At 34.7% G+C, this 12,153-nt stretch overlaps 1 pseudogene across 1 annotated transcript; it reads left to right on the top strand.

Moving 5' to 3' along the window:
* The first annotated feature begins 652 nt into the window (after positions 1-652).
* LOC143529949 (protein phosphatase 2C 29-like) lies at positions 653-5,405 on the top strand (annotated as a pseudogene). The gene is made up of 4 exons (XR_013134760.1): positions 653-2,522; positions 3,678-3,791; positions 3,886-4,150; positions 5,220-5,405. The product of XR_013134760.1 is annotated as a protein phosphatase 2C 29-like (transcript).
* The last annotated feature ends 6,748 nt before the right edge of the window (positions 5,406-12,153 follow it).

Genomic DNA, 12,153 nt, shown 5'->3' with positions numbered 1-12,153 from the left:
AAACATATAAGTATATAACTATTACAACTTGGTTCTAAAAAGAATGCTTAACAATATAATACTACAATTCAAAAGCAACAAATATATTTTTATGTTTAGAAAAATTAAATTTTATAAACTATATATAACTTATAGGTAATTTTTCTATCAATTTTCACACTTACATTTTTATGGAAAAATAATTAAAAACAACACTGAAATGGTCTACTTACAAAATAAACTACTAAAAAAAGTCAGTCACGTGGACACTTTAATGTAAATTTCACTGCACTAAAGTGTCCAAGTGAGCAAGTGACATATTTTAATAAATTTATTGTCTAAACAATACATTTTATTTATTTACTTTTATAAATAAAATTAATATTAAAAATTATTTGATAAACATTAACTTTTGTATGTTTCTCACATATGAAAAGTTTTAATCTGAAAATGGTCTTTGAAACTCAGGTGATGAAGATGAGCGTATAAACAAGTAGGTCGAGAAAACTATTGTGTGTTTATTTTGAAAACTTAGTAGCATTTATTTAATTGTATAAATAAATAAAAAGTTATTATTTTAAGTGACGACAGTTTTCTTTTCTTGCTATTTAAAGCAAAGTCTCATCTCTCTTTCTTCATTTTTTCAACTCACTTTCTCTCTCATGATTCACACACACAAACACACCTCCTACTGTGTGTAATGGTTGACAGCAGTAGTAATAATAATAATAATATTAACAGTATCAGCAGCTAATAGTGGTTTTGGTATGATCCAAATGTGATGGGAGCTGGATTCTCTCAGCTCCTCCCGTGCCTCAACCCGCCGGAGAAGCATCGCCGGCGGAACCACTCGCCGGACCTCATTTTCACCGCCGCCGAGCCACTAGACGAAACCCTAGGTCACTCCTTCTGCTACTTCCGCTCATCTAATCGGTTCCTGTCTCCTAACAACTCCAATCGCTTCCTTTCGCCTTCGCAGTCGCTTCGATTCTCTCCGCCTCACGATTTGGCTTCTTCCAGACCTAACGAGACCGGATTTAAAGCGATTTCGGGTGCTTCGGTGAGTGCCAATACTCTAACCCCTAGGACTGTCATCCAGTTAGACAATAATAATAATATTGTTTATGATGAGGCTTCTGATTCTGCTGGTGTTGGGGTAAAGCCTTGTGTTGTTAATGTTAATGGATTTGAGAGTACGTCGTCGTTTAGTGCTCTCCCGTTGCAGCCGCTGCCTCGTGGCGATTCGGCTAGAGCCGCGGTAGGGCAAATGGAGAGGGGCTTTTTTATGTCCGGTCCGATTTAGCGTGGGGCCTTGTCTGGACCGTTAGACTCGAATATGGGACTGGATTCGAATAATTCGAGTAATGTGAACGGTGTCCCGTTCTCCGCGCCGTTGAATGGTGGGGTTTATGTGAAAAATAGGCGAAAGAAGTCGATTCATGGGATCCGGAAGGCGTTTAATAGGAATTTTCCTCGGCCGTGGGTGGTTCCGGTGAGGAACTTTGTTGGTGGACGGAAGGAGTCGCCGGCTGCGGGCGGGGGAGTGGGTGAGGGGTCGGAGATGAGGAACGATAGGGATGATGTTCAGTGGGCGTTAGGGAAGGCGGGGGAGGATCGGGTGCACGTGGTGGTTTTGGAAGAGCATGGATGGTTGTTTGTTGGGATTTATGATGGGTTCAACGGTCCGGATGCTCCGGAGTTTTTAATGGGGAATTTATATAAAGCTATCTATAAAGAACTTGAAGGTTTGTTTTGGGATTCGGATGATGCAGATCGAGGTCAACATTCGGGTCAATCTTGTTTACCACAATTAGAAAAGGAAGAAGAATCGGAAGCAACAAATGTTAGTTTAGTGACCAGACGGAAACGGTTATGGGAATATCTTGCGGAAGAAGGACCTAGAGACGGACTTGATCTTTCTGGTTCTGAGAGGTTTGCATTTTCAGTTGATGACGCGGTTAATATAAACAAAACCAGTTCAGAAGCTAATGCTAATCACAGGTCATTGCTGTTATCCAAATTAGGGTTCAGTAAGCGTAAGGAAGGTAGTAAATTGTTTGGATGGAAATTAGGGTTGGAATCCAAAGAACAAAAGGAAACAGAAACAGAAACCAAAACAGAAGAGACGGATAATGTTGTTACTGTTAGAAATGGTAGGAAGAAGAAATCTGGTCCAGTGGATCATGAACTGGTGTTGAGAGCAATGTCTAGGGCATTGGAAGTAACGGAGTTTGCATATCTTGATATGACAGATAAAGTTATGGATCAGTATCCAGAGCTTGCACTTATGGGTTCGTGTTTATTGGCTGTTTTGATGAGAGATGAAGATGTGTATGTAATGAATTTAGGTGATAGTCGGGTTATCGTTGCACAACATCATGAGATCGAAACTGAAGAAGTTGTTGCATCTCAAACAGGGGATATTGAGGATGTAGTTAAAGAATCCATAAGAGGCAGTTGGAAATGAAAATGAGGGGCGCAGTCAAGATAAGAGGTTGACTGCATTGCAGCTGTCTACTGATCATAGCACAAGCATTGAAGAAGTAAGTTTTGAATTCTGATCTGATCTTAAAACTTTACATTGCAGCTGTCTACTTTACATCATATATTAGTTTGATTGTTGTTTATTAATTTTAAAAGAGACTGGACTTAATATATCTGAAAATTGTAATTAGAATGCAGAAACTTTAGACAAATACATAATGGGCTTACAGGTCATAAAGTAACGAACCCTAATAATAACTACTTAACTAGTTTTAATTATAGTGAATTTAGGTGTTTTCAGAAATTTGAAGTGGACTATCTGGTATCACTGGATGGACAAATACAGCTTGCTGGTCCATTTTAGGTAATTAGTACACATTTGGACCACATTTCAAGTTAACATGATAACTTGACATTTTATTTTCATTGGCATTAATTTTACTTATGAGGCTATGACACATGTCCATAGCTTGTAATCTTATCTTTACTCAATTTCTTTTTCATCCCACGTTATAAAATTAGAGTGATATGCTATGAAGATGAATTAAGACTAAGAATTGTGACAGGTGGATTCAAACTCTTATCGTCTGCTAACAGAAAATAAATGGCTTAATGTAGTGTGTATGCAGTGTCAATAGCTTTTTGATCTTTCTCAATAGGCACGGGAAAAACAAGGTTCTTTAGTTGGATCTATCATTTGTTTGGAGGCGCTTTTTTACTAAATCTTATGTGAGAGAAAGCCAGCACACCTAATTAGAAATTTGCTATAAGTATTGTCTTTGCTCATTTGGAACATATGTAAATGTCATGTGAGTAAGTGTAGGGACATGTTTAATCTAGTTTGTGAAAAGAAGTTGCAGTAGGAAAATCTATTTTATCGTGCCACGTGCAACTTAATGAAATAGTAAACACTAACCAGAAATTATATCACTCAACAAATTGATCATTTTTAATCATAAAACAGTGTTCTTATTGTAATTTGAAATTAACATCAATATTTTACTATAATGTTTTGTGTAAAAGTTCTGACGAGTGAACCTCATATGCATGCATAATCTTGTAGATAGTTACCCTTTGATAGATTTATTGGCAATTCTCCTAATTACAAGCGACGCTTTTGACCCATTTACTTATGAATGGGTCAATCTGACCCGACCCACATAAAGTACCCGTTTTGACCCTGCACATTTGAAGCAATCTTATTACTATTGCAGGAAGTTACTAGAATCAAGAACGAGCATCCGGATGACGATCATTGTATAGTCAATGATAGAGTCAAAGGTCGTCTTAAGGTCACTCGTGCTTTTGGGGTCGGTTCTCTTAAACAGGTTTGTTGTTTAGTTTACCTCGATCTCACTCGTTTATGAACTTATGAGTTATGACATAAGATTTATTATTTTTTTTGCCATATTAATGTTTCAGGCAAAATGGAATGACTCATTACTAGAGATGTTTCGCAACGAGTTTATTGGAAACGCACCCTACATATCGTGTGTACCTTCTCTTAAACATCATCAACTATGTCAAAAAGACCAGTTTCTGGTACTTTCATCAGACGGGTTGTATCAGTATTTTAGCAATCAAGAAGTCGTGTCACATGTCGATAGTTTCATGGAGAAGTTTCCAGATGGTGATCCTGCTCAACACCTTATAGAAGAGCTTCTGTTACGCGCAGCCAAGAAAGCTGGTAATTTCGGTTATTTTGATCCTTTTGTGTCTGTCGTTAAGTTTTTGTATGGGTCAAATGGGCCAGGCTGGTTTGAGTAGTTGACTGGCCAACACTTTGGATTCAACCTTTTCAGTCGTTTAATATGATTACAAAAACCATAGTGTTCACTGTTCAAATAATAAATATTAGTAAAGTAATTTAAACATGTGTGAGCATACTTGGGCCTACTTGACCGGTTTCCATTTTACTGAGTTGATCCACAAATTGACCTATTTATTTTTTTTTAAAAAGAAACTCTTTTTTTAGTACGAGTCATTTGCATATATTAGAGTGGCAAACCCTAGGAAAATTTTAGCACAGGTCTAACAGGTGGGGCTGGGTTGACTGATCAACACTGTGGGTTGTTCAACCTTTTCTTTTGTTTAACATGATTACAAAAACTATGATGTTCAAATAATAAATATTATTAGTAATTTAATCTAGACATGTGTGAGTTGAAGCCAAGCCGATCGCGAGCTACTCTAGATCAGCTCGCTTATAGCTTGAGCCGAGCTTAAATGTGTTCGGGCTTCTAAAATTAAGCTTGTTGAATAAACGAGCCCAGGATTCAGTTGTTGAGCTCGATTTATTCTATAACTTTTATTTAGTATGTTATATATGTAAATTTAATGTAAAAATAACTAAATAATATATATTATGTTATATGTAAGGATTATAATTAAGAAAATCTATATAAAGTATAATAAAGTTTTATGTAAATTATTAATAAATAATAAACGAACCGAGCTACAGCTTGAAAAACTACTCAAGAGCTGAGCTCGAGCTTTAGAAATAGAGCTTGAAACAAGTCGATCTTGAGCTTGAATGCTCGATCTCTCTTAAGTTACAAGCCAAGCTCAAGCGTATTCGAGCTTGGCTTGGCTCGTTTACACCCCTATGTGTTAACATACCGGTCTATTTGGCTCGTTTGTAATTTAGTCAACTCCTTAAATATTATTGATCTGACCCATTGGAGATAAAATATAACACAATTCGACCTATTTATCTGTTTTCTTCATAAAGATATGTTCTAAACATCTTCCAACAGGGATGGATTTGCATGAATTGTTGGACATCCCACAAGGGGACCGTAGGAAATACCATGATGATGTCACAGTCATGGTCGTTTCTCTAGAAGGGCGAATCTGGAAATCATCAGGGAAATATCTCTAAAAGGATATAATACCGGACGAATACACTCAATTTTACACCCGAGGCAAAACCCAACTAAAATTAAACTTCAATGTGGGGTCTTGGGTTTCTTGGTCTCGAAGCGTTTAGTGTACTTGAAGAAATGTTTAAAAATCGAGGCGCGTGTCGATCAAGAATTGAGCGTACTTGAAGAAATGTTTAAAAATCGAGGCGCGTGTCGATCAAGAATTGAGCGGATAATTTGGTTGGAAATTGAGAAGATATGCTCTTTGACAAAAAGGGACTTGTTTTTCTTTCTAATTTTGGTGAAGGGGAGTGGTAAAGAATGGATTTTTCTTTTATATATCTTTTTTTATGAATTATGTTTTGTGTTAGAACTGTTCATAGGTGGGAAATGTTGTTTCATTGCTTAACCTGGAAAGGATGTTGTAATTGATCAAATTGGGTAGAATTTTTTGAAAAAGAAGGTGAATTAGTGTTTAATTAGTGTTTTAGCATAGTATTATTTTTATGGTGTTAGCTATTTATAAAGAACGACTTAATAAACATAACTAATAACTAGTAAAATTCCACTTCCACGAGGAGAAAAAACTTACAAAGGTATCGAATCACTGCATAATGGGCTGCTGGTTTCATGCTGAAGCTAACGACGCATTATTCCTTGTAGAATGGTTGATATCTAACTTCACGAATCTTGCTCGATTATTACGACCATGATTAGATGTTAACTTTCACAAAGTCTGTTTTTTATACGGGTGTAGAGGCGGGTTGACTTGTAACATGGCACAGAATTTGAAATGTAAATCAGGTTTGTTCATTGTTAATGAATTGGATAATTGTGTCAGATTTGTGTTAAAATAATCATATATGTCTGAGATGTATCCCAATCAAATTAATTGTTTCCTTTGGAGAGCGATTACGAACTATATTCCCACAAGACTGGCTTTAGCTTTGTGACTTTATGCTTATAAAATAGATTGGTCTCTTTCTCTTATCTTCAAGTGGGTTAAGGACTTAAGGCCTCGATTACATGTAGCTGAATGCTTGCCTGAGTTTGTGAGATAAGTAAACGTGATCAAGGTGTGTTATTGCCCACTTGGAAAGAAAGGCATATGAATAAAGTTCAAGCAATTAATTTGGTTCCATTTATGCTTTAACGGGTATATAATTTTATGACTAACTAGTAATTGTACCCGCGCGTTGCGACGGGCAAATATGGTAACACGTTCTTTGCATATTAGTCCAACACGTAACAACAAAAACATGAAAAATACTTGCACACTAAAAACACATGCATTTGGACCCGCCCGCTACAAAAATGCATACATGTTCAGTTTTATTTATGTACCGACCACATCTCTTGTTAATTTTTCTTCCATGCCTACATTAGAAACATATTTATTGTTAGCATGTGTTTAATTGGATAACTTTTGGTGCATGATGATACCTATTTATTGGTTGACTGGCCAGATGCTCAAAATTCAAACCCCATTTTACTAGAAACCTACATCAGTCTTGTTTAAAACACCAAGAGTCCACCCACACACATGTACATTCACATTTACACAATAAGAGTAGTAAAATAATCAAAAAGGTCATTGAACTTGGACATTTCTGTCTACTGTTAAGTGAGTCTTGTGCACATATCATATAATGCACGTTTAAAGTTTGTTTGACCCAGACGAAATTTTATATTTAAATTTGCATTAGTATAACGGTTCAAATTAGTTTGTCCAGGTCAGAAATAAATCTTAATCCAGATCGGACCATTTGCGTTTTAAAACCTGACCCGGTCTAACATGTACCCGACCCGAACACTTACATACTTCCTTTGCAGGCATAAATGTACCTGATGTTATGGAACAAAGCTTCATAGCCTCATATGCAATGTATACATGTAACTACTGTGAAATCGAAATCAAATTATGTACTAGCATCACACCTCTTAATTCCATCTTCTTAATCAAACTTAAAAAAGTATCCAAAACAACAATTCAATTAACAATCTTGGATGTTTACTTACCGATTGACGATTATCCGGATTGCATCGCCAAGAAAGTAGATAATCTTAGTTTTGCCAAGTCCAACTGGATGTCCAAATCCCAGAAATATTCAATCATACAACTGAATTCATTGATAAAAGTCCATCCTAGTTGTACAAATAAAATAAAATAAACACATATATGCATCAAAGTGCAGTATCGAACTCTTTCATTTGGTTGAGAAAGTACCTTAATTACATGTAGCTGAATGCTTGCCTGAGTTTATGCGATAAGTTCAAGCAACTAATTTGGTTCCATTTATGCTTTAATGGGTATATAATTTTATGACTAATAGTAATTTGGTTACAAAGTTACTTCAAAGTGCAGTTCAGTGGAAGATTCTGCTTGTAAACCAAGATATAAAAAAGAAATGCAAAACCACAAGTAGGTCGATTTAATAAATAAGGCCAACCAGTAAAAACGTTGGAATTTGAAACTAATTTTAAGGAATTTTGAGGAATTGGAATTTGAAACTAATTCCGATCAAATCCCATAATCATTGGAATTCAAAAATCCCTCCACTTTCAAAAGGAAAGCTAAAAAAGCATTGAAATGTTTAATTTGGTTTGGGCCGAAAGAGGGCGGGTCAAAATGGATTTCAGGCCAGAAAAGATTAGGGTCAAAATGGATTTCGGGTTGGAACATATTCAAGTGTTGGAAATATTTAGCAATGAAAAGAAAATATAAAGTTTGTGAAGGATTAGCAATGAAAGTTTGCCTCGAGGTTAATAATGTTAAGTGTTGCGAAATATTTAGAATTTCGACGTAAATGCGGTTTGGACTTTGGATAGCATGGGCGCATGGCAAAGTGTGTGCATTTGTTTAAAAGACGAAATATTCGAGTACACAACATTATAATAAATATCGATCCTACTTAAACCAGCTTATAGGAGCCTATTATTTACGTAATTGTTATTTAGTATATTAAATATAGATTTTTCATAACAATGAATAATTTAATATATTGTATACAAATAAATTTATATAATCAAATCTTAGTGATCATGTTGGTTTAATTCTAAATTCATGGATTTAAATTCGATTTGGAAACTAGATTCGGAATTCGGTTTGGGCAAGGTCCCGAACATTTATAAACCCTAATAACTTATTATGTTCAAATTCCGGGTTTTCGAGTCCGATTCAAATAAAAGTATCCCAAGTACAACCTAAACAAATAAAAGGGGACCTTAACAAGGAAGAATGATGAAAGATGTTTATTGCCACCCGTATGAGACCATAGTTGTTAAATAGTCGGGTGTTTATACACCCTCTAGTTTGTATAATCCGGGTATTCGCTATTTGTTAAAATTATTATTCAAGCTAATCCTCCACCTTTATCATTTCTAATGTTAGTTTTTCTTTTATATTTCATGTTTGGACTAACTGAATCCACTTGGACTTCTCGTTTCTTATGTGGGCTTATTCAACCATCATTTTCATTATTAGCTCTCTCTTCTTGTTTCTAGCATTCAAGATTATTTGGTTATTGTATTATTGTATAGTTGTATTTTAATTCACAAATAAACCTTAATATTTTTTACAATATTATTATTTCTTTAGTAAACTTTTGTTTTCTATTTGGTTGATTTCCTAGTATTACTTTTGAGTGTAAAATCTACGCTTAACTTGATCTTGATTTCCACTTTATGCATATAGACCATTGTGATGAGTTCCATGTAATTATTTTTTAACAAACTTAGTACTAAAAACCAACCCAAAATACAAAACAAGCTGATGAATATTCAACATTAGTAGCTAATACCATAATCATAATGCATATCATAAAAGTTCACATTATCAAGAAACAAAAACCAGTACCACATAACATTTCACAATCAAAAGATTTACTCATAAACCTATATTTATTTGCACCATCAGCAACCACCTCTAGACTGCATAACACCACCACCACCTTCACTTCATTTCACCTCAACCTCCAACACATCTTTCATCTCCTCCGTCTTCTCCTTCAGAACGAAGACCTTCAACACACCGTTCTTAATCTCTGCTCTGATCTCCTTCATCTTGTAAGCACCAACCGGCAAATCAAAGCGCCCAGCATACCCTTCAGGCATCTCTTCCTCCCTGTCCTCTTCGAACTCCTTCACCGGTTCTGTTTTGATGAAGAATGTGTCATCCTCCACCCACACCTTCACCTTATCTTTCACTACTACAAAAATAGGCAATTGCTATGGTCAAATCCGTAACAAAACCGTAGCTAACACCTTGTTTGTTACGGATTTGCTACGAATATGATCCGTAGGTACAAGTCTCGTAGCTAACTTATTTGCAACGGTTTGTTGCTATGGAATCACAATTTTGCAACGAATTTAACTACAGAAAAAGTTGTCGTTATTATAGCTATATTAGCTACAGATTTTGCTATAAAATTGTTTGCTACGGATTTTTAGATACCAATCGCTAGCTACAGAATTTTGCTACGTTTTTTTTAGCTACGGAATTTTAGCTACAAAATTTTGCTATGATTTTATTACTACATAATTTTGCTACAAATCTTTTAGCTACAAATTAGCTATGCTTTTTGCTACCAGTTTGGCAATGAAATTTACCTATTTGTATGATTTTTGCTACGAATGTAGCTATAGAAATTTGCCTAAATTCGCTACAGATCATATAAGGTTAGCTACATATGTAGCTATAGATTTTGTATGAATGTTTTTCAAAAAAAATTCTTTTTTATATTCTTTTCCACTTTTTACCTATAAACATTCTATTCAAATTTATAAAATATCATACCAAAGATAAATATCCAAATTAAATAGAATAAAATATTCAAATGCAATACAAGAAAAATGTAATACAAGAAAGATCTAAATCATCCGATTCTGTAATACAACAAAAAACGAAATTTAGTTTACCAACATAAACCCATATAATCTTAACTTGGTGGAAACTTTTGTAGTTGGCTGCGTGACAATTGAATATTCTCGTTTATTTCAGCATACAATCTCGCATTTTCTTCAATTTTCTCCAACATAGCATATTTCTCTACCTTTTCTTGTTTCAACTTAACTATCTTTCCCATTCCAGCTCAGCTTCTTTTTCTTTCAACTGTTGCATACTTGCATATGTAACTATATATTAAATGTGCACATCATCCTTAATACCACGTCAATTATTTTTTAATTTTCTATATATAATAATAAAAGAAGACCAAATCACAGTTTGCCAAAAATAGACCAAACTCTATGTCAATTTTTTTTCTAAAAGAAAATACAAACCTTATCACTTCTCCCCGATGGATAAGAACAAGTCGGCGAGTTGCTAGTCCCATGCAACCGACCTTTTTCCTTCCACCCTGTGATGCTCGACCATAATTCCATAGCAAATTCTAGGTGTAAGTTAGTGTCGTCTCCATACTTCTTTATAACCACTTCGTTGTATGATTCTTAAGATAAGAACATAAAAAATTAGTATATTAACATTATATAACTAAGCTATAAAACTAGAAACATACATTTAAAAGATAACAAGACTTACATAAGCTTCACCCACCCTCGTTTCTAGGATTGTCAACAGGGGAGGTTCCTTCAACGAATCCACTATACTCGCAAATACGTCCATGGGGACATAATATTTCGTTCACCTTCCCTCTCATACCTTCATCACAAAATAAATGTGCTCATGTAAAAAAGACAACCTAAACTAAGTCATTTATAATTTAAAGCTGTGAGAAGTCACCATCTGGTAAAAATTGATCTTGCTAGATGCCTAGATGCGGTACTTTCCTTGAACGTGGTTGTCTTGCTTCATCTTTCCTGCATCATTAGCATGTAATTAAATTTTATAAAAGATCTACTTTATTGCATTTTTGAAACAAATTCAAGACATACATTGCTATACTAAAATTAACTGAAGCATCAAACTCATCCCCGACATTCCCTCGCTGTATTTTCTTATGATTCATTCTTTATTTCAAACCTCCATATTTGTTTTCATACCCACCTTTTACTTCCTGTAAAAACATTTATTAATTTATTTGATAAAAGCATCAATCAAATCTAAGTGAAACCTTGAAAGACAGATTGACATAAATCAATAAATACTGAAAGCAGAATTAAGAATAAGGGTTTCAATAATATATACATTTTATAAATATTTACTAGATGTAATTTTTCCAAGAATTTATAGCAATTATTAAAGTTATGCATTTTATAGAAGATATAATAGTACAGTAGGTTAGTATACAACAAAAGAAGTAAATATCACTATAATTTCTTTACTTGTTCATCTGTAAGTGGTAATGTAAGGTGTAAGCGAGCTGAGTTGAGCCCGGGCTTGACTAGGAACGAGCTCAGCTCATGAGTTGTTTTTTCAAGCCTGGACTCGACTCGTGAGTTGTTTTTCAAGCCTATGCTTGGCTCGAGCTCGTCTCATTTATTATTTATTATTTAGTTATATATGTTTTTAATTCATTTTATATATTCTAAAAAAAAACTTAAACGAGCCTAAGTTCGGCTCGAGCTCGGATGTGTAGTGCTAAATTAATACATAAAAGTTGAAAAGATGTAGAACTTAAAAATACACAAGGCTCAAGCTCGAAAAAGCTCAGCTTGGCTCAAGCTTTTATCAATCCGAGCTTAAGTAGCTTGCGAGTCGCTCGGTTCGTTCGCAACATTAGTACTAATGTTGCAGGTTGCTATTCATTTGAAAAAACTAAATTCCTATATATTTCATCTTTTTTAAATTTCATTGGTCTAAATCCTCCTATCCGGCTTGGAACAAAAATAATAAAGCAAAAATTGCCACCAAAGGCAAAGAAATCGC

The sequence above is a fragment of the Bidens hawaiensis genome, unplaced genomic scaffold (genome assembly GCF_021521415.1).
Source record: "Bidens hawaiensis isolate Kalapana, Puna unplaced genomic scaffold, B.hawaiensis_p1.1 tig00000636_1, whole genome shotgun sequence".
Taxonomy (NCBI): Eukaryota; Viridiplantae; Streptophyta; class Magnoliopsida; order Asterales; family Asteraceae; genus Bidens; species Bidens hawaiensis.
Note: the sequence above shows the minus strand (reverse complement) of the source record. Positions and strands in the feature narration are given on the sequence as shown.